This window comes from Caretta caretta, chromosome 9, assembly GCF_965140235.1.
Source record: "Caretta caretta isolate rCarCar2 chromosome 9, rCarCar1.hap1, whole genome shotgun sequence".
NCBI lineage: Eukaryota > Metazoa > Chordata > Testudines > Cheloniidae > Caretta > Caretta caretta.
The window spans coordinates 62,628,139-62,655,146 of record NC_134214.1 but is presented as its reverse complement, the minus strand read 5'-3'; the positions used below and the strand labels follow the sequence as shown (position 1 = coordinate 62,655,146).

The following is a 27,008-nucleotide window of genomic DNA, read 5'->3' as shown; positions in this document are numbered from 1 at the left end:
AGTGGTTAGAGCAGGCATCAGGCGAACTGGGTTCTAATCTAAACCACTCTTGCTGATGGTTCAATGCATGTGACCTTGGGCAAGTCATTTCCCTTCTCTGTGCCTCAGTTTTCCCCATCTATGAAAGGTCATCCCTGTGTTACAAAGTGCTTTGAGATCCTCAGGTGAAAAGCTCTGTGTGAATTCACAAGACTGTTACAATATAAGTTTTATATTTTATAGCATGTCTTGTGCAAATTCTGTCTCAATCACTGGGTGATATATCCGTCTCATAAATCTCCAGCCCACCGGGTGGTCCATCAGAAATCCTTATGGCCTATGTCTGGACCTGTCAGACACCAGTTGCAAGCTCATGGTCTGTTCATAGAGGCTTTGGTTTTCTATGTTTTCTCATTGATGACTTGTTGCCATGAGTGAGAGGAGCGGTCCTGTGGGTTTCTGACTGGGCTGGCAGTGAGTTTATTTCACAACTCACCTGGGCCCACCTTTCCCTAGCACAGTTATCAATGGTAGCAGATCCTGTGGATGGAGTATGAGGAGAGATGAATGAGGCTTGGACTTTTTCACCTTGGAAAAGAGACGACTAAGGGGGGATATGATAGAGGTCTATAAAATCATGACAGGTGTGGAGATAGTAAATAAGGAAGTATTATTTTACTTCTCATAACACAAGAATTAGGAGTCACCACATGAAATTAATAGGCAGCAGGTTTAAAATGAGCAAAAGGAAGTATTTTTACACACAACACACTATCAACTTGTGGAACTCCTTGCCAGAGGATGTTTTGCAGGCCACGACTGTAACAGGGTTCAAAAAAGAACTAGATAAATTCACGGGGGATAGGTCCATCAACGGCTATTAGCCAGGATGGGCAGGGATGGTGTCTCATCTTTCTCACCACCAGTACATGGGAGTGAGGAATAATGACTCTCCTGGGGTCCAAAGAGGTGGAATTAAAGGCATGAAAACACCACACAGCCTGGTTACTGGAATGTAGGAAGAGACATGGAACAGCTGCGAGCCTTGGCTCATTACTGATCGCTTTGCCCCCTTCATGGGACGAGCCCTTAGATCACATGGCCATATAGTAGAGAACAGAGGTGCTGAGACATTTGGAGGCCTTCAGATTCAAGTCCAAGGGCATCTGGTTTTATTCCAGTGGAGTCTGCCCCAATTTTTGCCGTGAATTGCATCCCTCCTTTACAGTGCAGCCGCAGGCCCTGTTGGTGCCTCTGCATCGCTGGCCGTAGCCACCTAACTAGGAAACTTTTTTTCTACAGTTGTGGGAAGAGCTGTAAATATGAAGAGTGGATCCTGGGTATGACTGTGAAGCAAACAACCTCCTTCTGAGCCTAAACTCTCTTCCTCCCCCCTCCTCCAACCCTGAGCCCTCTCCGCCAGCACAGGTGATTTTACAGTAGTTCCTCTTGGTTTTTTGGTACCTGTGTGTGTGTCGGGGGGAGGGGGGACGTGGGGCTGGTCCAGTGAAGAAATCTGTTATGGAGAAATCGCATTGGATCCCAGCTGGAGCTTTGTGTGGAGAAAGGATGAGTCACAGCTTGGGGACAGCTCTTAGATGGGCTAATGCTTTAGTGCAAACAGGATACGTTTCCTCTAGGGAAATTCCAACTTGGGTCTGGGGTGGGGACTGTGCATAAATCGGAGAGGAGGGTCACGAGACCTGTTCCTAGGTCTTGTCATGGGCTCAGTGTGACCTTGGGCAAGTCATTTAAGCTCTGTGCCTCAGTTTCCCCATTTACAAAGAGGTGATACCCACGCCACAGAGGGGTTGTGAGGATTTGTGGGTGCCTGTTGTTATCACACTGTCTGGAATGGCTCACGACCGTGAGAGTCTGCTGGGAGGTAGGCAATCAGAAATGGGGCAGTCACCCCAAACTGATGGTATGTTCTATAATTAGATTTCACCAAGCCAATAACAAATGGGAACTCCTGGATCACTATATCAGTCATACTATGGAGTCACAAACAGTCCCCTCAGACTCTCCAGTCTGTTGTGCCACCCAGACAAACTGAATTTTGTGATAATGGTCATTTAAACCAAAAATCGCATCACATCAGGTTGCTCCCAGTCCCAAGAGACTAGTCACTTACCCCAGATCAGTTGGTACTCTGGATCTTACACCAAAGACAGTGCTGACAGCCAGTTTTATAGTAAACTAACTAAAGATTTATTAGCTAAGAAAAGGAGGTGAGATATTGAGAGATTAAAGCAGGTCAAATATATGTACAGGTAAGTCACACTTTGTAATTCCAAATGGTGGCAGTGATGTAATAAACTGCCAGTTTCCCAAACATCTTTCAGGGTTCCCAGATTGTCTCTGGAGATCTCCACTTTGCATCTGGAACCCTTCCCTGTAAGAGTCCAAGCAGCTCAGAGATAAAGGGTCTTTCTCTGAATCCATATTTAGAGTTTCTTCACCCACAAAGCAAGCTGACAGTATCTCTACGCACCCGGGCTTTTCCTTTGATGACGGTGGGTGAGTGAGGAATGCATTTAGTCTTTTCACCTGCAACCATCATACATAATGGCCCCTTGCTTGGAAATTAGCATTTTCTATTAAAGTCCTTAAGTCCTTTCTTAGCATTTCCCAAGATTTCTTTGATGGGTTATTTAGTTACAGGGGTATAGCAAACATTTACATTATGTATTACATTATAACAGAAACAGATGAGTGAAAACAATGTAAGTAACATTCTACTAGCTTTCATGAAGTTTAAACATCTGAATACACTTTGACATTTTGACTCATTTGGATCTATACTAATACACAAGTGAACTGACCTGAATACTCTCCAGCGTGATCTGGTCTGCCAGCATCACACCTGTATCCGCTGTAATGGGAGGGGCTATAGCAGGGCGCAGAGTCATTACTAGACCTTGCTCCTGTTGCTGGCATGGAAGTCCCTGAGATGACTCTGTAGGTATGTCTACGCTACCAAAAAAACAAAAAAAACCCCACAAAACAAAACCCTATGGCAGCAAGTCGGAGTCTGGGTCGACTCACTTTGGCTCATAGGGCCAGCGTAGGTGTAAGCATTCCGGTTGGAGCCTGGGCTCTGAAACCTGGCGATGGGGAGGGTCTCAGGGCCAGGGCTCCAGCCTGAGCCAGAACATCTACCCTGCTATTTTAGCCCTGCAGCATGAGCCTGAGTCCATTGACCTGTTCTCGGAGAGTCATTCCTGTGGGCGTTCTTTTCAGTGTATGCATACCCTATGTGGCCTGTCTCCACAGACTTCCTATGGGTGTCAGCCAAGGTCTGGCCAGCCCTGCTGGGGGGTTTATGTTGGGCATTCCTGCCCCACATTGGATGGATGATGGTGTGTGGGGCATGTGCAACACCATGCACACATCTGTAGGGTGTGTGAAGATAGGGAGGTTCCAGGCTGAGTCGCAAACACAGCGACTCAACCCTTACAGACCCATTCCTGGCCCTGGGGGATGGTGTAGTGGTCTAAGCAGCAGGTTTGGAATTTGCTGGTGTTGCAGGGTCTGAGCCCAGCAGGGCTGTCTCTTCCTTCTCAGGCCGATAAACTGGACTACATGTGGCTGACTCTGAGTCTTTAGTGATTCCTGATAAACAAAAGTCCCTGGGTGGATATTTAAGCTCCCAGGACACACTTCCGAGGGCCACGTCCGTTCAAAGACCTCTTTAATTCCCATGCTGCAAACCTTTCTGTGGACGCTCTTTGCTTATGTCAGTAAACCCCGTCCTAAAGAAGAGCTCTGTGTAAGCTCAAAAGCTTGTCTCTCTCACCAACTGAAGTTGGTCCAATAAAAGATATTACCTCCCCCTCCTTGTCTCTCTTATGCAATTTAGCTTTGAGATCAATTTAGTTTAGAAGCCAGATTTAAAGCGATATAGGTGTCCATACAAGGGCTTGTGCCAGTTTAGAATCAGACCTGTTAGTTAAACTGGTTTGGTGCTGTGATTCGACTAGGCCTAAGAAGGTTGGGCGAAGGGTATGGCACATCTGCTGGAGCTCAGTCCAGATCAATCCAGTTTCTTTTGAGCCTTTAAGCTTTCTAATGTGTCCAGTGAAGTCTCCCTGCAACGGCTTGCGTCTAGCAGGTGCATCACTGCTCTCTAGAGCCTGTGGGACAGCGGGTCCTGTAGTGGTTTTACTGACACAATGCTCCATGGCACTGGAGTCGCCCTTTGTGCCGGCGACTGTCCCCATGCATGCTGCTATGCTGTCAGCCCCAAGGACATTCATGGGCTCTCCTGCAGAGGTGGCTGGTGGGACACTGGCTGATCTAGCTGTTGGGGGTTGCCAAGGGAGCTCCCTGGGCAGGAGCCCTGTGGTTTTGTGCTGTGGGACATCTGCTGGTGTCTGGATTGTGTTATATTAGGTGAATTAAGGGCGGGGCGGGGGGGGGCAGTAAATGAACAAAGCTGCTTTCAATTTCTAAAGTGCGCACCTTGGATCCATAGATCAAGATTAATCAATGGCGGTTCGCTAACAAAATAACAAGTAACCAATTGACCAGTGTCAGTCAATGGCCCTACCCCGAGACTCGAGGGAAAACTCGGCATCTATCTAACGATGCTCCTATTCTAGCCATTCATCCTGAGGGGTCCTTGGGAGGCGCCTATCCCGAAGCTATTAATGACCCTGTTTAGGGAGCCCTAGAAGGGATCTCTGCTCTCTAAGCTTTTGCCGCTCCCCTCATCGTAATCTTTGGTCTTTCCTCTGGTTCCTTGTCATCTCTGACTCTTGTTTCGGCCTCTTCCTCTCCACCCCCTCTGGTCCCAGGAAAAAGAGTCTCGACACCTCCCCCTCCTCCCGGTGGACAGCTGCCCGAAAAGGGACCTGAGCTGGGAAGCTGTGCTGATGCCGTTGCTGTTGTGACCACACACTGCTTCTCGCAGAGAGGATTCCACACTGGGTCTCTCCACGTCAGCCTGGACACTGAAAGCTTGAGATTGGTGTGGGTGGCTGATAATTTTGGGGGGGCCCAGCTTGAGACACCTGGGCAGGGGGGCTGATTTTTCAGACCGTGCTGCGCACCCACCCTCTGGAAATTGGGCCTCTTTGAGGTGTCTCGAGTTGGGCTCCCAAGACTGAGACCCCCCAAAACTATGGGTCACTTTTGGGAACTCTCAGCCAGACGTTTGTCCCCCAAGTATTATTTTGGGGGCACATAAGAGCTCCCTCCATCTCGCCCATCTCACTCCTATAACGGCAGTGCAGCGTGCTCTCGCTGTGCGAGGGCTGCCAACTTTCTAATTGAAGAAAACCCAACCCCTTGCTCCACCCCCTGCCCCGCCCATTTCCCCAAGGCCCCCTCCTGCTCACTCCATCCCCCCTTCCCTCTGTTGCTCACTCTCCCCCACCCTCACTCACTTGCTCACTTTCACTGGGCTGGGACAGGGGGTTGCGGTGCAGGAAGGGGTGAGGGCTCTGGCTGGGAGTGCAGGCTCCAGGATGGGGCCAGAAATTAGGGGTTTAGGGTGTAGGAGGGGGCTCGGCTGGGGGTGGGGCCAAGGGGTTTGGGCTGTAGGGGGGGCTCTGGGCTGGGGGTGGAGCCAAGGGGTTTGGAGTGTGGGAGGGGGCTCTGGGCTGAGGCAGGGGGGTTGGGGTGTGGGAGGGAGTGAGGCTCCCGCTGGGGGTGTGGGCTCTGGGGTGGGGCCAGGGATGAGGGGTTTGGGGTGCAGGAGGGGGCTCAGGGCTGATGCAGGGGGTTGAGGTGTGGGGTGCAGGCTCTAGGAAGGGGGTTGGGGCACGGAAACAGGTGTGGGGTTCGGGCGGTGTTGACCTCAGAGCGGTCCCAGCATTTCCCAGGGACAGAAGTCCGTACAACTCCTAGGAAGTGGCGGCATGTCCTTCTGTTCCTAGGCAGAGGGGCGGCCAGGGTTGCTTCATGCACCGCCCCCAGGCGCCGCCCCGATCGGCTGCTCTGCAGCTCCCACTGGCCATGGCGTTCCCAGCCAAAATTGGGAACGCATTCAGGCTGCTAGCTCCCCGTTGTCAGGTAGGCAAAGATTGTTGTGCTCACTTTACAGATGGGGCAAGTGACCGGGATTAAGTGACTTGCCCAAGGCTGCAGGAGTCAGTAGCAGGGCTGGAATTAGTACCCAGGAGTTGCTGGCTCACATGGCTATGCTTGGTCCTTTGGACTGTTCCCTCCCACGTGCCCTGGCTTGAGGTTGGAGAGAGAAGCACGGCCAGGAGGGCTCACGGGGCAGAGATCTGCTCAATTCTTCTAAGGGGTCATTTCCGTCTTGCATGTGAATTCCGGCCTTGAGTTGGCGGCTGAGGGGAGCTGCCACTCAGCCTCCAGAGCGTGGCTGCGTGTGCTGGGAATGGAAAGTTGCCCTGTCTCTCTCGCTCTAGAGGCTGCCTGCTCCTCTGCAGGTGGGTGTGTTGGCCAGGGGCGTTCCTACCCCATTGGGATGGAGGGGGAACCGGCCTACAGCCCTGGTAGTTCCAAGAAACTGCCTGGGAATTCTCTTTGCCCCGCCCATGCATAAAGCACCTGCTGTCAACGCCGGGAGGGAGCGTAACGCCAGGGTGGGGTGGTATTTCAGCCACCGCTGAACCAGGTAAACTCCTGTCTCTTCTTTCCCTGAAATTCCTCTTGAGCTGGGTCTGTCCCCCACCACCCGGCTGCTCTGGGCATCTCAGCAGCTGTCTGTCCCCTTCCCTGCCTCCTTTCTGGAGTCCCAAACATGAGCTGGGCTGCTTTCTTCCATAGGCGCTGCTCCTTTGTTCCGCTCTGGAGTGGCTAAGTGCCAAATGGTCCCCGCTGGCCCACCTGGTTTGCCTTTGCTTTGCCCTTCCCCCAGCCCCGAAGGGGATCAGCCCCCTGGCATGGAGCGTTTCCCCAGTGGTGACAAGAGAGCGACTCTCCCCATGTGTGTCTCCCTCTGGCCCTCCGGGCTCGTGCTGCGGAAGAATCGTGTGCCTCACTGGGCACTGTCCTCTGCAGGATTCCTGCCCATGGCAGCACAGCCACTGGGTGCTCATTGGGTTGCTGAGCTGCACTGTCCTCACCCTGGGGCCGTGGGATGTTAATGTGGGTCATGGGCAGGCCTCTCCTGGTGAACCCCAGCACCCACCAGCTGCTGGGGGCAAAGGACCATTCTGTGTCACTGGTGAGAAATTCCATTCTTCTCCTTCCCCCTTCCTGCAGGCCGTCTGGCCGGTTCCCCTCTGTGATTGAGGCTGAGCGCCCTGGTCTTTTCCTGCTTGAAAGATCTGTTTGTTTACAACCATTTACAGACCCAGCCCAGGGCTAGCCCTGTGACTGCTGCTCTGGGGAACGTGGCCATGTCAGCCACTTCTGCCAGGGGCTGCCTTGTACGCTGGCTCTGCAGAAATTCTTGCTGGCTCTGGAGTCTGGGATGGGCAAGGAACAGCAAGGAACAGCCAGGCCTGGCACTCTCATCCCAGCCCACATGGGGCTGGTGGGCACGAAGGCTGAGCTCCTTTCCATGATGGTGATCTGGCGTGAGGTTCCAGACACCCAAAGGCCCTTGCTGACGTGCCTCAGCTCTTCTCTGAGGGGTTCAGACGCAGGCCGCCATTGGAGGGGACAGTGGGTTATAGATACCTGCCCACTAAGAACTGGACTGAGATCCCTCCCACACCTCTCTCTGAGTTTCAGGCCACTCAGTAAACCACAGACGGCGACAGTTCTTGGCCTGGGCTGTCTTCGAAACCATGACCTGCTGGTGATGAGCTCTGAGCCTTCTGATCCCTCCCCCTCATCTGTTTTGGCGTTTAACCAACCCCCCATCCCAAACCCCATTTTCCTGCTGCTAGTGAGTTGGGCACGGGCAACTCTCCCATACTTATTTGTATTGCCATCCTGCCTAGGAGCCCCAGTGCATGGACCAGGACCCCATTGTGCTAGGCGCTGTACAGACATATCATCGGCACAGATAGCACATTCCTGATTCATTGCAGCACATTACAGCATGCAGCCGCATTGCAGCCATCTTTTGCTCTGTGACCGCCTCCTTTGGCCCCCCCAGCCCCCTCCCCACCCGGCCGGCTAACCTGGGTTAAGGAAATGGGGGCCCTATGCCTTTAATAATAGGGTTAGTTTCCCATGGAGCAGGAGGCGGGCTCTTGTGACAGGCTTGGAAGGTCACAGCTGTGAGCTGGGTGGATGGGGGGGAACTAGGGGGGATCCTGACTGCAGTGTTGCTGTGCTTCTGCCTGAGACCTGCCAGTCTGTCCCGCCCAGTGCAGGGCTGGGATCTCTCCTCCCCAATGCATTCGCAGGGTGGGCACCAATCCAGCTCTTAAAGCACCAGGTGTGGCCGTGGGAGGCAGTCTCACAGGGGCCAGGCCTGCGGAGGCGGCAGTTGCTGCTGGCCCTTTAAAACTCTCCGCCTGCTGGTGGACAGCTCTGTCACTGGGAATCTCATGCCTGGAGTTTCTATAGTGCCGCTGTCTAAGCAGGGGTGGGGTGGATGGGGAGAGAGGCACTCTCCATAGCCAGGCCCATCCAGGACCTGGTGCAGGAGAGTACAGCAAGGGGGAGCTGCACGTCCTAGTGATGCTTCTTACCGAAGAGATGCGGTCAAGTTCCTTTGCCTGAAAATGGGCAGGAGATCATGGGCACTTCCCAGGCAGCATCCAGCCCAGCATCCCCTCCCAAATGCCTCATTAAAAATGGATTCCTACCTATTGGCTGGCCAGCTCATTGTCCCGTCTGTACAGGGGAAACTGAGGCACAGAGATGTGCCGTGACTTACCCAAGGGTGCCCAGAGAGTCGGTGCCAGAGCTAGGAATCAAAGCCAGGAATCCTGACCCCACCCCCAATTCCAACCACCAGATTTCCCCCCCCCCCCCCATACCTTTTTAATGTCTGGCCTTGAAGAAACACCCTTTGCTCACACCACAGTGTCACCCTCTACCCCGAGGCTCAGGGGGATATCTGAGCATGGAGGCTTTGGCAAATGCTTGTTTTTGTTTTCCTGGGGACCATTATTCTGTTCTCTATGCCAGCCATCCTTTTTCAGATTTAAACTGGAAGTGCCCCTCTCTTCCCCTTCCAGTGGACCGTGTGTCCATGTGAACAGCCGGAAACCGTACCTTGCTGCCTGGGGTTTGTTTACGTGAGACATGCAGGAAATGGGGGGCCTTTCCCTCTTGTGTGTAGGGCTGCAGCAGGGGCAGCTGGAATCCCTGGGCCAGTCCTACAGTATGGGGTGGGTTAATAGGACGCCTGGGTTCTGTTTCTTGCTTGGAGCAGGCGTCTGAGGCAGGGCACCTGGATTCTGTTCCTAGCTCTGCCACTGGATCACTTAGGCCAAAACTTTCAAAAGTGGCTGCTAATTCTGTGCAGAGGTTGGCTTGGGGCGTCCCACCCTAAGCTCCCAGCAGCCTGATTCTTCCGCAGTGTTGAGCACCTGACGTCGGATGGACATTCAGGGGCTAAGTACCCCTGCAAATTGATCCCTGGTGCCTTCCCCCAAAGAACGGGGACACTGAATGAGTAGGCACAAAAATGGGGACCTTGACCTCCTTGCCTCAGTTTCCCCCATCTCAATAACAAAAATTGCTAACACGATGCACAGGGCGGGGAAGGTATGGTAAGGACTTAATTCATGTGCTTAAAGTGCTTTGGGGGGGGCTAGAGAATGGGGCACAGTGTTAGGTTAATTTGAAGGACAGATCACCCAGGAGGGTTTGGTTTTTGGTAAATTCCCTTCCTCTGCCTTAAAACAGGTAAGACTTCCAGGGTCGCCCGTGGTGCATCTTGACCTATGGGCCAGTGCCAATTGGCTGCGCTCCATTGGCAGTCGATGGAGCTCCTGGCTTACACCAACTGAGAATCTCGCACAAGTTTTATGACCAGCAGACCATCTGGATCTGAGCTGAAGTCCATGAAGTTGTGTTGCCACCTTGCAGTTGGAGGGCTTGTCTTTTAGGGAGGGATGCAGGTTCCGTGCTTGGCGAGGGCAGAGCTCCCCCCCCCCCCCCCTGGAGCCATTTGCTTTGACCTCTGGGCGCATTTGGGCTCTTTGGGCACATGGATTGGGGGTGGAGAAACCTGTGGTGGGTTTTGTCAGGACGGGCAGAGCCAGCTCCCCTCAGACCTGCGGGACACTTGGCTCAGCTCCTGCGTGTTTGATACCTGGTGTTATTGCAGAACGCCAGGGCAGCCTGCAGCAGTATCAAGTCTTGAACACACGCTACTGGGTGCCGTCACCTTTAGGCAGGGTGCCTCTGATCTGTAGCCCCCCTGCTATCCTAGGCCTGACACCCTGCACAGCACAGTCCTTCGAGAGCCCTGCTATTCTACTCCACCACTGTGGCCTGCAGGATCTCTGTCCCACATGCAGCTGGTATATAAAAGCCCACAGATCCCTTTCAGCCATGAATATTTCAGGAGGGCGGGGTGTTCGCAGGGGGTAGGGACGTGTGTTGCAGTGGGATGAGTGGCTGTTCTAGCCACGTGCACGAAGCCCCATGTTTCTAACGCTGGTCTGTTCCTGGGCTTGTCTCTGCAGGGAGCTCGGATACCTGCCGGCCTCCTGCTGCATGCAGCTGGCATGCGCTCCAGGTATTCTGTGGCCATTTCTACGTGCACCGCTGCTGGCAGATGGAAACCCCATTAAATAGCTGTGTGTCTCTGAGCCCTGTAATTACCCAATTGATCGTTCGTGGCATAGCTGGGAAGGGCCATGTGCTGATGGAGCTGGGAGTGGGGAGGGACTGACTGTGGGGTGAAGTGCAAGGTACCTCTGTGAGGTGGCACTCCCAGTGAGCATAGGCTAGTGATCTGAGCAGGGGACCAGGGCTCCTGGTCTGTCCCTGTTGGGTCAGTGGATTACGAGTTGGGAGATCTGGGTTTGTTCCTGCCATTGACTTGCACTGTGACCTTGGTAGAGTCCCGTACCCTCTCTGTGCCTCAGTTTCCTTGCTGGCACTGTGGCAGTAGGGATGATTTGGGGCCAAGTGCTCCAGCTGGGCCTTGCCCTCCATGCTCTGGGTTAGAGGAGGGAGGGCCTGGTGGGAGAGGCAGGGCAGTGCTCTGTCTGGGGGCAAGATGTTGGCAAAGCTGGCATCTCCTGAGTTGTGCTCCTCTCCAGCTTGTGCTCTGGAGTTTCGGGAGTCAGGGCTGCTGGGAGTGTCGCGTGCAGGGCGTCTGCTGGGCTCGGCGTCGTGCTGAAGGGGCATGTTTGGGCAGGCGGAGAGTTGGGCATAGTTGGCAGGCTTGAGAAGCGCCAGGGCTGGAATAGCAGGAGTGGCTGCAGGCCAGGACTGAGGAGCATCGCCAGGGCTGGGGGGAGGGGGAGCCCAAGGCTGGGCTAGCAGGCCAGGTTGCAGTGGGTCGTTGGCAGAGCTGTGTGGCTGGGGAGGAAAAGAGCCCAGGAGCAGAACAGCAGAGGAGCTGTGGCTCAGAATTGCGGGGCATTGGTAGCCCTGTGGGGGAGCCCATGATTGGAGTAGCAGAGGAGGCTGCAGGTCAGGATGGAGGCGCATGGGCTGAATGCCCTACAGAACTCTCACCACACCCAGCAGCAGAGCAGGTTGAGTTTTAATGAGGTCTAATGTTTCCCGACTTGCGTTCTGCAGTGACATCTGGTATCAAATATGCAAGGGCTGAGCCAACCAGAATAGAAAATAAAGTGTCCGCAGGCTTGGGGGGAGCTGGAATAGTGAAGGATTGGGGGGGCTGTAGGTCAGTAGTGAGGGGCATCAGCAGAGCTGCGGGTGTTGGGAGAGCCGGGGAGGGGGGCTTCAGGTTGGGATTAAGAGACATCAGCAGAGCTCGGTGGGGAAGCACACATGGCACCTCAGAAGGGACTTCCTATAAGCACATGCCGAAACACCGATTTCCCCAAAACCTCCCTGCATTACCAGTCAGTCCCCTTGGCCTGTCAGTCACTGCATCTGACTGACCAGCTCCCCCCTGCTTTAGCCCCCGTGCCCATTAGCCCTGGATCCGGGCATGCTGGCAGGGCCAAGCACCTCCTGTTCTGTATAACTGCCCTGAACTGGGTGTTTCCAGCACCCGTCTTCCTGCTGTAGGGTCCTTTTGGAAATCCTGCAGCTGTGGGGCCCAGTGTCAAGGGCCATCCTGCTGTAGCAGCGGGTTTGCCCCCAGGAGGAACCTTCCTACCTGAACTCTAGGTACTTGGCTCAGTCCTTTCCCTGTGCCGTGTCCTGGCGCGGTCTTCCAGGGATGGTCACATGGCCTCTATGGCACTGTTTGCCCGGCACATCGGCCAGCGCGGAGGTGGCTCAATGCAGCAGTTCTTGTGGCACTGGGGAAGGAAATCCATCCAGTCAGGCCTTACTCCCCTCTCTAATCAGTGATGGGGCCCGAGCCAGTGAGTCAGGACTTGAATCCAGGGCTACTTCTGGTCATGCTGCCATCTAGCCACACATCCACCCCCAATGCCAGATGGGCTGCATAAACCCCAAGGTGGGAGAGCACCTGCCTTTGTTGCTCTGGCCCTCTGATCAAACTAGAGAGCTCACCTTTGAGGGTCAGTGCGGGTCAGAGGGCGACCCCAGTGCTCCTCAGTTACAGGGGCGAAATGAATGAGGGAAGGGGAAGAGAGACACTACTAGGTTTGATTCTCTGCTTCCCCATTCCTGTGCATGGGGTGGTAACAGTGAGGCGTTACAGTGGCTGTAGGGTGACCAGATGTCCTGATTTTTGGGTCTTTTTCTTATATAGGCTCCTATTATCCCCCCACCCCCATCCCGATTTTTCACATTTGCTGTCTGGTCGCCCTAAGTGGCTGTAAGCCACCTTGCTGCTCCCTGTATTCAGAGCTGAATTGCTAATGTACTTTGTGGGCCATAAAGTCAGAGCAGCCTCAAAGCTGCTCTAACTTCTGGTCTGCTCCCTGTGGTCCGTGGGAAGCAGAGGACAGCTGCAGTGCAGTGTACTCTAGCCACACCAGGGCCTGGGAGCTGGGGCCTATTGCCGCCACCACCACACTATTTGGGGAGGCCGCACACACCGGGCCGGGGGGGCGGGGGTCTCAGCAGGTTGTTTCCACCCCCTTCTTCTGACATAGAGGGGCCTGAATGTCGCTGGGAATCAGCCCCCGCACGTGCGCGGAAGGAGATGACAACATTGCTTTGCCGCAGAGGCAGAGGAGGGAATATTCCCGTACGTGGGAGAAGTTCTCCTAGGACGGCTGGACAGACAGACAGACGGATACGGGAGTCCCAGAGATGCCGAGGGAGGAGCAGATATCCCCTCCCCGGGTTCGGGTCAGTGGAGTCGTTAATCTGCCCCACCCAGCCTGATATCTGAAAGCCCCAGGTCTGGGCAGGCCTGCCGCTCCCAGGGGACTTTCCTCTGCTTATAATGAGGAGAAGCAGGTGCTGCCTGGAGCCTCGGGCCCTGGCAGGTTGAGCTGCTGGGGTGGGAGCTGCCAGTGGCAGGAGGATGGAGGGAAAGGGTGGCTTTTCCCTTTCTGTCTAGAGCCCAGCTGGAAAATGCCATCTGGAGGGCACTTGCCTCTTCACACCCCCCAGATGGGGAGCATCCCCCGAGTCACTGAGACTTGGTTGTGATGCCAGGCCCCAGGAAGAAGTATGGCTTTTTGAACCACTTCCCGTCCCCTCAATGAGATGGGCTGTCAGGGTGCATGCATCTCCCTCACCCCCTAAATCAGGGGTTCTTGGCCCCCAACACTTGGATCTGAAATACCACAGCTGGCGTATGGGCTAATTCTCAGGGTTGCTCCTCCCATCCTCCATGTTCCCTGCTCCATTCAGTGGAGCCTTCCTGGTTGAGACGTCCCATGGGTGAACTTGAAGATGATGCCGTTAACCCCTCCGTGCAGGGGCTGGGCCGACGGCGTAGACCCTGCTTTGATCCCGAGGTCTGTGTTCGTGGATCCCTCTGACAGACGCCCAACCTCTCCATAAACGGATGTGTCGTGTGATCATTCTTGGAGCCTGCATTCCTGAACATCCCGTTGTTGTGTACCTGTTCTCTGTACCCTTGCTTGAAAGTGGGCTAAGACCTGCACTGGAAGAGTCGGTCGGGCCTTTGCCTGTCTATGCTGGGGGGTTGCAGCAGCATAGCTGCCCTGCGGGCTGCAGTGGGAGAACGTGGCATTGTGAGATGGCACTGAACCCTGGTGTAGACACCATGGAAAGCAGAGCTGGGAAGGGTTGTGCCCTGCAGCCTGTTCTCCTGGCCAATGTCAGCAACTCAAGGGAGCCCCATCCAGTGGGAGACTGTCATGCCCTGTGAGGGATCTCTGTCCTTCCGTCCAAAGTGACCCTTGTCCTCTCCCCATCCCTGAGCCCTGGCAGGCTGGTATGGTGCCTGGAGCTGCTCCATGTTGGAGACACTCTGTGGGGAGGAGCTCCGAGGCGAAGGATGCTGAGGGGTTGTAGACAGGTCACTGGTGCAGGACTGAGCTGGCTTCTACTGTCCAGGGCCTAAACCAGGCTTTCCAGCGGATATGGCTGTGCCAGCCGGAGGGGTTGGCAGATGCCTTGGAGCCAGGAGTCTTCACCATGCCAAGTTGCTAGCTTTGGGGGCTATGTCCTCTGCACTAGACTGGGCACCACCTGCTCTGCTCAGCCCTGGCCCTGGAGCCACCCGGCATGGGGCTGGAGGGATGGGTGGGGGATCCTTGAACTTTGCTCCAGGCGGTGTTGGCATGGAGGGAGCAGTGCTGGGCAAGGTGCCCATGCTTCTGCTTCCCACAGTCCCCTCTGTGTCTTCCCTTAACCCTTTCTGGGCTGATGCATTAGTGGCTGAGATCAAACAGGAAGGACACTCGGCATCAGGCATGGGAGCCACCAGGGGCAGCTGGGGGATTGGCCCGTGGCAAATGATCTCTTGGCTCCTCCCCCTTCGAGTTCTGGGGTCACGTGCATCCCTGGGGCCCCCCCATCCATTGCTGCTACGCCTCGGCTGGCACCTTGGTCAAGGGCAGCTGGGATTTCCCTTTGGGGCCAGGATTCAAGGGCCTGCTGTTGAGTAGTCTGAGTTGCTCCCCCTGTCCTGAGTGCAGCCCCAGGGATGCAGCGGTCCCTACGCCCTACCTCCACATTCCCCCCCCCCCCCCTTCCCTGAGCCACCCTCTTGGAGCCCAGGACCAGTCCATTGAGCGCGGCTCCGGAAACAGGCTGCCATGTGGTTACAATCAAGTCAGGCTGAGCTTGCCCCCGACTCCCCTTGCTGAGCATTCCAGAGAACCTGTCTCCAGCTGGGCCAGGGAGCCATCCCCAGGCAGATTCTCCTGCCACCTTGTGCATGGTTCTAGCCTCTGACAGCCTGGGCATCTGGGGGTTAAGGCGGCAGCCCAGCACAGATGTCAGGCTGCAGGGAAGGAAGGGATGCTGGAGTAATCAGGGCCTCCCAGAAATAAAGCTGGGGGGAAGGGGCCAGAACTCCGTCTGCCATGAGTGCTTCTGGAAACCAGAGCCCCAGGGCTTGGAGCTGGCCCTGGCTACAGGGAGGGGAGGAGGAGAGAGGGGTGGCCTCGGAGGCCTGTGCAGCGCTGTAGAAATGCATGGTTGAAATCCACCAAGGGAGGTATCCCCTCCGCCTCCTGCTGACTGCACTGCCTGTGCCCCAGGCTCCGGGGACCCTAGGGGGCTGGGTGGTACAAGGGGGGTGGGGACTTTGGAGACCCTGGGTTTAAATTCAGATCAGGTTGCAGGTGGCACAAGTTTTGTTGGCTGCATTTTTGTCTCTTTTGGCAGATTGTCTGCGTCATAAAATAACCCTGGGGCACCTCAGGCTGGGATACAGGGGGGCTGCGGGTCGGGGGTGAAAGGCACCGGCAGAGCAGTGCAGGGGGGAAGCTGGCCTCTGCTTAGTCTCTCTGCTCCCCCAGTTTTAAAATCAAAGAGACATCTACAGTCACCTGAGCCATCCTGGCGCCTGCTCGGATCCCACTGTGGGGGTGGGTCCCAGGGCTCCTGGCCTCTGGGAGCTGAGCTTTTACCCAGGAGCCTGTGTGGTGGGAGGGGGGAGGCTGCCTCCAGCAAGCCAGTCCTGGGGGCAATGAGTGAGGCACCAGAGCAGCCTCCCCCATGGAGAGCTGGAGGGAGGCCAGCCCGGGTGGCTGCTGATTCAAGGGGTGCAGGGGCAGGATGGGTCCTGAGGATCTCAGCCCTGGTGCTGGTCTGTCTCCAGGGGCAGCTGGAACGTGGACCGCCAGTGTGGCCATCAGGAAACCCTGCCTCAGCCACAGTCCCTTCCTCTCCTCCCCCGCCCCGCCAAGGCACCTTGGGCACTTTGTCTCCAGCCTACACCTCTTGCTGACCCCAAAGTGATCACGCCTGAGCCTTGTGACTCCGTCTCTCCTTCGACTCCTGTTGTCCTGGTGACATCCCCCTCCCCCCCACATCACACACATGCCCCCCCATCTGCGCCCATAGTCGCGCATACAGGGGGCCCCAATCTCTTCCCTTCCGGACAGACAGACGTGCTCCCCCCACACCGTCCACCCTCTTCTCCCTGGCTGCTGTTATGTTGAGTCCAGTCGTTGTCCTCCAAATTTAAAAAAAAAAAAGGCGGGGGAGGAGCTGTAAAATGAATGGCAGGTAAGGCCTCCCCTCCCCCCCCCTTTCCCCAGGAGATTTCAGAGTGAGAGCCCAGCGGAAGGAGTGGGGTCTCGTGGGGAGATCCTGTGCGTTAGTTCTGGGGGGAGAATGTTAGCTAGCAGGGTAGAGCAAGGATTCAGAGCCCCTGGGTTCTGTTACTAGCTCTGGGAGGGAATATGGGCTAGTGGTTAGAGCCAGGAGACTGGCATCGGTTCACTTTTCTGGGAGGGAGCATGTCTGCTAGCTGGAGGAGAGGGCAAGGAGTTGGGACCCCTCTGTTCTAGTCCCATCTCTGCTACTGGCCTGCTGGGTGACCTTAGGCAAAACACCGCCCCGTTCCGTGCCTCAGTTGCCCCATCTGTATCCCAGGGATACCATTTGCTCTGGGTTAGCAGCTGTTTGTTTGTAAAGCACCAAGAGGGTGGGATAAAAGGAGCCCCATGCCAGCTGCTCTGCGTGGCTGGGAGCTTGCACTGCAGCTTGGCTCAGCCACGCCTGGGCTGTGAGGGAGCCAGGGTGCAGCTGGCAGCCTGAACCGGGCACGCCCGCTGGCTGATCCCTCCATCCCTACCCCCGTTCGAGCACTTACAGCTGCCTATTGTGCGACCACCGCCCCGTGCCATGGTGACAAATGCCACTGTGTTGTGGTGAAGCCCCGGAGAGGTGCCCCTCATCCTGCTCCCTGGCGACACCATGTCACCGCCCCGTGATGCCACCCGTGGATAATGCACCAGCTGGTCATTAGAGGTTACCCACAAATGAGAACCCGTGTAGGGTGCTGCTCCGTCTGAGTCCCCTCAGCTCCTTAAACCCAGGGACATGGGTGCCCAGCACCTCTGGATCAGGCCATGGGGCAGGTAATGGGTCGAGATGCAGCACAGCTCGGACCTCTGAGGAAGACTGAACAGTAGTGCAGGAAAAAGACAGTGGGTCTGTCTTCGGCAGGTACAACCGCCCCTCACCCCCTTCCCGAGAGGGGGTTATGCTGAGTTTGGGCTTGAGCCCATGCCCCTCGGGCAAGTGGCTCTAGCCCGATGCCACGTCTGTCAGCATGGCTTTTTGCTCGCTGCGCTCTGCTAAGCTGTCTCTGGCTGATCCCTGGTAGTTTGAGGGAATTGCTGTCTCGTGTTGGGGATGCTGGAACAGAAAGTGTTTGTGGCAATGTCTACACTAGCACTTTTGTCGGTCAGGGGTGTGAAAAAACACCCCCCTGATGCTCTCCCGCTGACATAGCTACTGTTGAGGGTTTGGGGGAGATGGAGAAGCAGCCCTGCTAGGGGAGATCTAGAGAGCGCACGAGGGTCGGTTCGCAAAGGGCGCGGCACCAGAAATATGAGAAGCGGCATGTCATGTAGCGGGGGCTACCCCAGGGGATGGGCTGTGTGGCTGTAACCCCTCTCCCTGGGCTGTGGGCACCAGGTACGCTGTAATGCTATATACACTAAGCCAGCTCTGGTGCCGCTCCTTACTTGGCTGGAGAGGATCACTTGACCATCCCAGGGTCTCCCCCCCACCCCCCGCCCATCCATGGAGGAGCAAGGTAAGACGTGGGCTTGCTTTGATGAGCCCATCGTTTTGGGGGGAGCAAAGTGTCCACTTGTTGTGCTTCTTAATATCACTTGGTTTGTGCCTGAGTGGCTTTATCTTGAACAGACCTATTGTGACAGGGGCTCTGATCTCCCTCAGTGGTCCTGTGTACCCATGTGTAGGTCACATAATAGTGGCTCACTGGAAGTGGGGGAAGGGAGAGGGAAACTTAAATGCAAAGCATTTTGCAGGGCAGGGAGCAAAAGCCCAGGTTTTCCTTTTCCTTGCAGTGTTGAAAGGCGACAACATTGGGGGTGTCTGGTTTTTTTTCTTGCTTGCTTTTTTTTTCCCCTTCAGAACAATCAGGAATATCAGTTATGGTCTCGGGTGATGTGTTGGAGTGGCCTCAGGGATATTTATTGTTCGATCGCTTTCTCTCCCGTCCCCTTTGAAAAGACAGAGGGGTTAGATATTTAACAAGGACTACTTTTCTCCACAGTGTTCATTAGGCATTGGAGTTAAATAGAAGCCAACACAGAGTTTTAAACAGTCTGGCCAACAATCCCATCTTCTTAATTGGTCATGGCTTTTGTGATGTCATTGCTTCACTAGATCTCCAGACTCCACAGAGTCTCTGAGGGTAGGCGGGACCAGAATTTCAAATGGAAACATTTTTAATGCCCTTCCCCCACCACCCAAAAGGAGCAGAAAAGGGCAGGTCCTCTTTAAGATGTCTGATCCAGAGACCAGAATCCCTCTGATAGTTCAAAGATCTCTTTCCTTCCCACTCCCTCGTGCCCCCCATCTCTGTTCCTGTTTCCCCTGCCTCTTTCCCCTATTGATTGCAAGCACCAGCTGGAAGGCTCTGCCCCCGCAGGCAACCGCTGCAGGCGCGACTCCTTTGCAAGGCCTGGCATGCAGAGGCAGCCCTGGATAGTGCTCGCAGCCTGGAGCAGCCGGGCTGGGTTGGGAAGCAGCAACTTGGTGTGTTTTTCCACTGCTGGCAGGTTGTGTCCAGGGTTATGGAGAGGTTGTGAGGTGGGTGTGTCCATAAGGCAGGGTGGCTCCACACCCCACATTTACCTCTTGCCCGATTTAGCCTAATCTGCCTCTGCGTGCATTCCCGAACCCCTCCCCTGGAGCGAGTGCACCCCACTGGGCCAGTGACGGGGCAGCTGCTGGATGGATGGGACTTTGGGGGGAGAAGGGTGGTCTGGATGTTCGAGGGCAGGGTGAAGAGTCTGTGTGTCTGGGTTCAATTCCTGGCTCTGGTGTGTAACCGTCTCTGCTCTGTGCCTCAGTTTCCCCCTTGGTGGAACTGGGACAGTGGTGCTTGCCCACAGTGCAGGGGTTTGTAAGGCTGAATTAACACTTGTGCAGAACCTTGAGGTGCTGGGATGGGAGTGGCTGGGGGAGAGGTGGGGTGTTGTTTCAGCCAGACCTGGGTGAGTGGGAAACTGTCCTGGCGAGGTGCTCCAGAGCTGGTGAGCGTCCTGATGTTTGGGTTTCCATGTGTGCTGACGCAGCATCGTGATGCTGACTAGGCCCTGGAGGGCAACGTTTAAACAGGCACTCATGCTAGTTTGGGGCTGGGGTGGGGGCTGGCCAGTCTTGTACCTTCTAGGGGATGGTAATCTGAAATCCCAAGACTTCCTCTGCTATCAAGCTGGTTGTAGCAGGCTGACAGCCCCTCACTTTGTTAGCAGGTGTGAATTCTGAGGGAAGTACCTCATGAACCCCCTCCCACTCTGGGTTACCATGGGAGAGAAGATCTAGGGGTGGGCTGAGCAGCCCTGAGAGAGGAAGCCTTGCAGCTGTGTCTGGGGAGCAGGCTAGAGCCACGTGCTGGTATCTTACTGTTGCTTTGAAAAAGCCAAGCCCAGCAGGGGGCAGTGTGGACTCCACGCATGGCATGCGCTGTGTTTGAGAGCAGGCTGGGAGAGGGAACGGGGCATAGACTGTCTCTGGTGGCTGTGTCCCATTCTCTGACTCTCTTTTCCCAGCATGCTCTTGGGGACCTTGCCGTGTGAATCATTACCTTGCCCTTGAAGTCTCTTGGGCCCCAGGGACTGGGGGTGGGGTGGGGCAGGGCGGGGCTCTTGTGACAGTAGCTGAGCTGCCCAGCTGGGCAAGGATTGTGGTTGCTGTTTGCCTCCCACAGCGTGGGGTGGTGGGGGGCGATGGGTTCTCAGCCCTGCCTCAAGAACCCTCCCCACTTTAATTCACACTGATCCCCACCCTTTATTCCCCTCCCTCGGGCCCTGTCAGCCCACCTAACATGCATTGCCTGGCTGGGGATCTTCAGGGCCATGGCTCCTTTATCTCCTTGGGCAGCTGCCCTAGGAGTAGAGATAGCACCTCTCAGGGCTTGGGGATCGACCCCTGAGCTGTGTCTACATGGTGCTGTGTAGGCCCCGGGCTCATCCAGAAAGGAGTGTGGGTGTGGGTGAGGTGTCGGCATTTATCAAGCCCTAAACTGTAGGGGAAAATGACAGGAGTCTCAAGCCAAATTACCCATCCCTCTTCTAATCTAATGGGAAGGGCAGGCGCGGCTGGTGGGGGTGGGCGGTGGCTGGGTGGAGTGGCCTGTATGTAGATGAGTTAAGATGTGCTGCCATGACACCAACGCCAGTCCCCCCTCCCCCCTGCCTGCGGAAAAAGCTATAAAAAGAATGTATTTAAAGTGATACCATCATGATAAAAATTGGAGAGAGGGATTTTAAAACCTCCACCATGCCGTTCCCTCCATCTGCAGGAGCGCAGGGCAGGCTGGCCGGCTTGTGTGCAGATCCCCAGCTTGCTCTATGCTGGGGTGGGAGTCAGAAGCCAGGCTGGTCAGTTTCACCCTCTGCTCCCTGGTCTGTAGGTGATTTGGTTGTATGCAGATTGCCAGCATTGTAGGGGTTTCGCGGCCCCCCCCCCCCCCGCTTTAATTCTCATGGCTGCGAGGATGTCTCGGTGTCCCAGAACGCCAGCCAGTTTGGGGATAGTCAATGTGGGACTAGTGGGAGCATTGTCCTACTGCATACAGGTCCCCCTGCCCTCTTTGGGCCTTCCCTCCTCTCAGGGCTAGGCTGCGCTTGGCCCCCAGTCTATCTCTCTGGAACACCCCATGCTGCTGTCCCTGGGTGTTGGAGAGGAGCAGGGCAACACGAGCCATGGCAGCCTCCAACCACAGTGGGGATAAAACGCCTTCCTCTTTCCCTGTCTGCCCCTGAGGCCTGGCCCGGCTCCAGCTCCCAGCCCAGGCGCAGAAGGTGCTCGCTCCTGAGGGATTCTAGCCCCTTCCGGAGTTGCCATCCCAGCAGAGGCGGTTATGAACAACCCCCCGTGAGGGAGTGAGGCATGGATGGGGTGGGCCTGGGCCCCCTGAAGATGAGGGTTCCTAATAGCGGGGTCATCCAGGTGGCTGGTTAGTGTGGCCCCTTATAGCGGGATGCTGGGAGGTGCATTGCAGCATGGTTTGGTGCCGGGGCAGGTGGAGAGAGGAGAGGCTGGGAAGGGTATGATGAGGCACAGCCCCTGCCTGCTCAGTGTGGCACTCTGTCCCTCTCCGGCTGGTGGCTGGGCCACATACAGAGGGTGATGAGCCAACTGCAGTGTGGGTAGCAGAGCTGGGCCTTTTAGCTCAGGCAGTTGAGGCTCGTGCTGTAAGATGCAGAGGTGTCAGGTCTGGTCCCGGCTGCCAACAACCCATCGAGTGGTACCGCACTGCGCTGGCATAGCTGGGCAGGCGGCACACTCTTTCTCACCCTGGTTTGCCATCCAGGTATTGAGCTCCCCCGTTTTTTTGGGCACATTCTTTGTCTCCGTTTCCTGGCTCCCCACAGCCTCCGTTAACCCTTTGTACTGAGGATCAGGCTTTCCCAGCGCCCTGCAGGATTTTGTCTGAGCACCAGGTTCACTTGATCGGCAGTCCAAAAGGACAAAGCCTGCCTGTTCAGATTGGCTGCAGCCCTCCTTCCCAGCTGGATCCAGAGTAGCTAGGGCCAAAGTTCGGCTGGAACTGACTGACTTAATGCTGCTCTGATCTGAGCCTTGGGAAGGGAAACCTTGGGGCCAGATTGCAACTCTGTAGGCCCGTTCCCAGGTCTATCAGACAGTCTGGTCAGAACCCTAGCTTTCTTTTTTTTTTAATTTTTTTCTAGCTCTCCTATTTGCAAAGTGAATCTTTAAAACCTGACCCTAGTGCAGAGGTGGGCAAACTTTTTGGCCCAAGGGCCGCATCTGGGTGGGGAAATAGCACGCAGGGCTATGAATGTAGGGCTGGGGCAGGGGGTTGGGGTATGGGAAGGGGTGCGGTGTGCAGGAAGGGGCTCAGGGAAAGGGGTTGGGGCAGAGGAGGGGTGCAGGTGTATGATGGGGCTCAGGGAAGGGGGTTGGGGTACAGGAGGAGGTGCACAGTGTGGGAGGGGGCTCAGGGTAGTGGTGCAGGGAGGGGTGCAAGGTGCAGCAGGGGGCTCAGGGCAGGGGGTTGGGGTGCAGGGTGTGTCAGGGGGCTCAGGGCAGGGGTGCGGGGTGTGGCAGGGGGTTGGGGTGCAGGAGGGTGTGGCAGGGGGTTGGGGTGCAGCAGGGGGCTCAGGGCAGTGGGAAGGGGTGTGACGGAGCTCAGGGCAGGGGGTTGGGGTGCAGGGTGTGTCAGGGGGCTCAGGGCAGGGGTGCGGGGTGTGTCAGGGGGTTGGGGTGCAGGAGGGTGTGGCAGGGGGTTGGGGTGCAGCAGGGGGCTCAGGGCAGTGGGAAGGGGTGTGACGGAGCTCAGGGCAGGGGGTTGGGGTTGGGGTGTGTCAGGGGGTTGGGGTGCAGGAGGGTGTGGCAGGGGGTTGGGGTGCAGCAGGGGGCTCAGGGCAGTGGGAAGGGGTGTGACGGAGCTCAGGGCAGGGGGTTGGGGTGCAGGGTGTGTCAGGGGGCTCAGGGCAGGGGTGCGGGGTGTGGCAGGGGGTTGGGGTGCAGGAGGGTGTGGGGTGCGGCAGGGGGTTGGGGTGCAGGCAGGGGGGTCAGGGCAGGAAGTTGGGGTGTGGGGTGCAGGAGGGGTTCGGGCTCCAGCCCGGCGCCGCTTACCTGGAGCGGCTCCGGGGTGGCAGCGGCAGGCACCGGGGCCAGGGCAGACTCCCTGCCTGCTGGCCCAGAACCCCGCGCCACTCCAGGAAGCAGCCGGCACTACGTCCCTGTGACCCCTGGGGGAAGGGGGGCAGAGAGCTCCACACGCTGCCCTTGCCTGTGGGTACCTCCCTCCACAGCTCCCATTGGCCACGGTTCCCCATTCCCGGCCAATGGGAGCTTTGCGGAGCCCTCTGGCCCCCTCCCCCAGGGGCTGCAGGGCCATGGTGCCCACCGCTTCTGGGAGCAGCGCGGGGCCCGCAGCACCACAGGGGTGGCAATCCCATGGGCCGATCCAAAGCCCTGAGGGCCAGATACAGCCTGTGGGCTGTAGTTTGCCCACCCCTGCCCTAGTGTAACTGGCCCAGTGATGTCTGCCTGAATCTGCAGAGAGTCTGGCACAATTACTCTTGCCGTTGGGGGGGAGAAAGTAACGGACGCACTGACCTCTGCCTGAACCTGCAGACAGCCTCCAACCGAGGGTGGAGGCGCAGTCCCTAGAACCAGGGAAGAAGCCATCTGGCCCCCTGAGCAGTCTGGGCGCCTGCCATCAGAAGCGCCATCTTTCTAAGTTGCAAGGGGGTGCTTGACACCCCCCCCCGCTCCACCCCTGTCCCCAACCTCCCCACCTTGCCTCTCCCCGCCCTTGCTCCTCCTCCCCCACCCAGTGCTTCCTGCATGCCGCAGAACAGCTGATCACGGCCGAGGGGAGGCATTGGGGGAGGGGCTGCCAGTGGGTGCCTGCCATTCTCTGAGATTTAAGCGAAACGCTGTTAAGCGAATCCAATTTCCCCATAAGAATTAATGTAAATAGAGGGGGTTAAGTTCCTGGGAATTTTTTTTTTTTTTTTGCCAGACAAAAGACATGATCTACATATACAGTACAGAGTAGCAGCCATGTTAGTCTGTATCCGCAAAAAGAAAAGGAGTACTTGTGGCACTTCGATGAAGTGAGCTGTAACTCACGAAAGCTTATGCTCAAATAAATTTGTTAGTCTCTAAGGTGCCACGAGTACTCCTTTTCTATATACAGTACAAGTTTTAAATAATTTTAAACAAGCAGTTTAATACTGTACTCACCAATGTTGATTGTGAAGCTTGGTTGAGGCAGGGCCTTAGCGGCATCGGGGTGCAGGGGCTTGCCCCGCTTCACCTGCTGGGCGTTTCAGCCAGGGAGCGGGGTCGAGGCATGGGGGCTTGCCCCTTCCACCCGCCCAGCGCTCCTGCCGGGGAGCAGGCTTGGGAGCTTGCCCGCTCTCCGGCCGGAATGCCAGGTGGGTGGAGTGGGGCAAGCCCCCTCGCCCCAACCCCGCTCCCCAGCAGGAGTGCCAGGTGGGCAGGCGGAGCAAGGCCAGCCAAAAAAACCTTATAATGGAACATTGCACGACTTTAAACGAGTATGTTCTCTAATAGATCAGCAACCTAATAACAAAACAGTGTTAACCGGGATGTCTTTAAGTGAGGAGTTACTGTAGAATCTTCTAAATGTGAAAGCAAGTGTAAACTGATGGCAGTGGTGTCTTCCTGAGTCTGCAGACAGCCTGAAGCAGTAACCCAGAGGGGAGAATTCCCCTGCCTCCAGTAATTGTAGTTGGGATGTTAACTCTGGAACCTAATTATGTAAATTTAGTGCACACATTAATTGCTGATCATTTTAGCAATGGACAGGAGTGGGCGTGGAGCCTGGAATGGAGTAGGGGAGGAGATGGAATTGGGAGTAGCTGCAGGGAGGGAAATGAAGAGGGAAGAACCAAGGTGATCAAAAGATGGGGAAAAGGGAGAGAAACAGAGAAAGGAGCATGGGGATGGGGGGAAGAAAAGGAACTCGGGGCAGAAACAGCAGTTCTCTTAAAGTGGGGGGCTGATTCTTACCGAGTGTACTGACTGAGAATAAATTATTGAACAAATAATAACACTAAGAGCTAAAGGTTTGGTTACTACATGGAGGTGTATTCTTCTCTTGATCTTTGAGCAAACCTCCCCCAGACATCAGTGATTTCTAAGGGTTTATCTATAGGAGGAAACTGACCAGAATACCTCTTCTGGAATAGCTCCCCATGGGGACAGTCTGTTCCGGTATAAATGACTGTATCCAGAATAATTACTCTGCTTTGGAAGTGTACAAACTATATTCTGGAATAAAGTGACTCCCTTGAGAACTATTCCACAATAACTCTTCAGGTCAATTCCCCCATGTAGACAAGCCCTCAGGTGTTTAGGGCAGGATTTGGAAGGGGGATTAGCCAGCACATGTTAACAGCCCAAATGCAACCCCAAAGTTAGGTCTTGTAAAAACAAGTTGTTTCAGTACTGACCATCACTAGAAATTTCTTTGTGACTTAGTTTCTAAACATTCAGATGGCCACTTATTGAAAACAATAAAAATTGAGGTCTTGCAGCAGTCTAGTGTGTAGCAAGGTGAAACTGACTAGTTTATTTTCATTGCCCGGGCTGCTTGAACTGCAAGACTTAAACCAACTGTCTAAATATTGGAGCCACAAGGTGGGGGAGGCAATATCTTCAGCTGGACCAATTTCCGTTGGTGAGAGAGACAGATGTTGGTCCAGTCAAAGATATTACCTCTCCCACCTTGTCTCTCTAATATCCTGGGACAAACATGGCTACACCAATGCTACAAAGTAGACTCCTTAGTTTGCTATAATCTAAAGTGGCATTAATTCCACATATAAGGAGATGTTTTAATAAAATAAGTCACCAAATTCAGCCTTCTGTTACTTCTTAGCGGCCTGGTTCTGGCAGGATCGAGGACGGAGTCTCTTTGTTTTGTTGGATGATGATCTTATTTTTGTAACTGTGGCCCAGATGCTCAGCTACTGTAAATTGGTGCTAGCTGACTTCAAGGGCGCAATGCTCCTTTACCCCAGGGGAGGATCTGGCCTAATGAAGGCTCTGTTGGGGTGTGCTGGGGGATGTTAGTTGTGCCAAGGTTGCCTCTTACACCTATCTTCTTCCCTCCCTGGCACTAACTAAAATCGAAGATATAAAGGGCATCCCTTGGTGGTGTGTGAGGGGGGTTTTGCTTGGGGAGGAGGGAGGGAGAGGCTGAGCTGGGAGGAAATTCCTGCAGAAGGTGTGGACGTGTAAGAGGCAGGGTGTGTCTCCTTTCTGCAGAGCACAGCCCAGCCCGGCTCTCATGAAATCTGTGAGGGCTGCCCAGATATCTGCAGCTCCCAGCTGTGCCCGGGAATAGAGGCGAGGCCCCAATGGAGCCAGGAGGGGAGTCAGATGGCTGCTTTCCCACGGCTCGGTCCCCTGTGCTGGAATGGTTTGAGACTGGCGCCCGCCCCTCCACACAGGGAGCCTTTGACTCTTTTGGGGGAGAGGGAGGGGCCGTCGCCGCAGGCATTGGAGCAGCTTCGTTGCCCGATTTCCCCACCTCCTCCCAGGGAGGGGATGGGCGGGGGTGGGCAGGGAGGAAGCCAGGGAGCGGCTCTGCAGAGCAGGCAGGGCGGTTACAGCCCAACAATCTGATTACTAGACTGTATCCAATTAATTCTCAGCCATTTACAGACATTTTTACCCAGCGCCCCCCTCTAATCCAATTAGATTTTGCCAATTACTGGAGGTGTTTGGCCTGGAGCAAATCAAGAGCCTCCCTCTAACGTGAAGGCTAATGGAGGGGCGCTGGGGCGAACCTCAGGGGCCCAGATCCTCAGTCTGGGCATCTGACTTTGAAGTTAGGTGCTTAAATACCTGAGAATCTGGGCCTGGTTCCCAAAGGCTGTAGTTAGATGGGGGTCTTGTTACAGTTGTTCATATCCCAGGTGCCCCCTTGACTGGCCCTGCCCTGTGACCCAGCTGCACTGAATCCTGGTTGCCGCTGGCATCTCTGGTTCCTG

General features: G+C 55.6%; 1 protein-coding gene across 2 annotated transcripts in view; it reads left to right on the top strand.

Moving 5' to 3' along the window:
* KLF8 (KLF transcription factor 8) overlaps nt 1–27,008 on the top strand; it is an 89,861-nt gene that overhangs the window by 18,047 nt on the left and 44,806 nt on the right. Inside the window, exon 2 of one of the 2 annotated variants that reach the window (XM_048863690.2) lies at nt 1,282–1,407. The exons of the other annotated variant lie outside the window; for it this stretch is intronic. The gene's annotated coding sequence lies outside the window, so the exon portion shown is untranslated. The remainder of the gene's footprint in view (nt 1–1,281; nt 1,408–27,008) is intronic. 2 annotated transcript variants of the gene reach the window in all.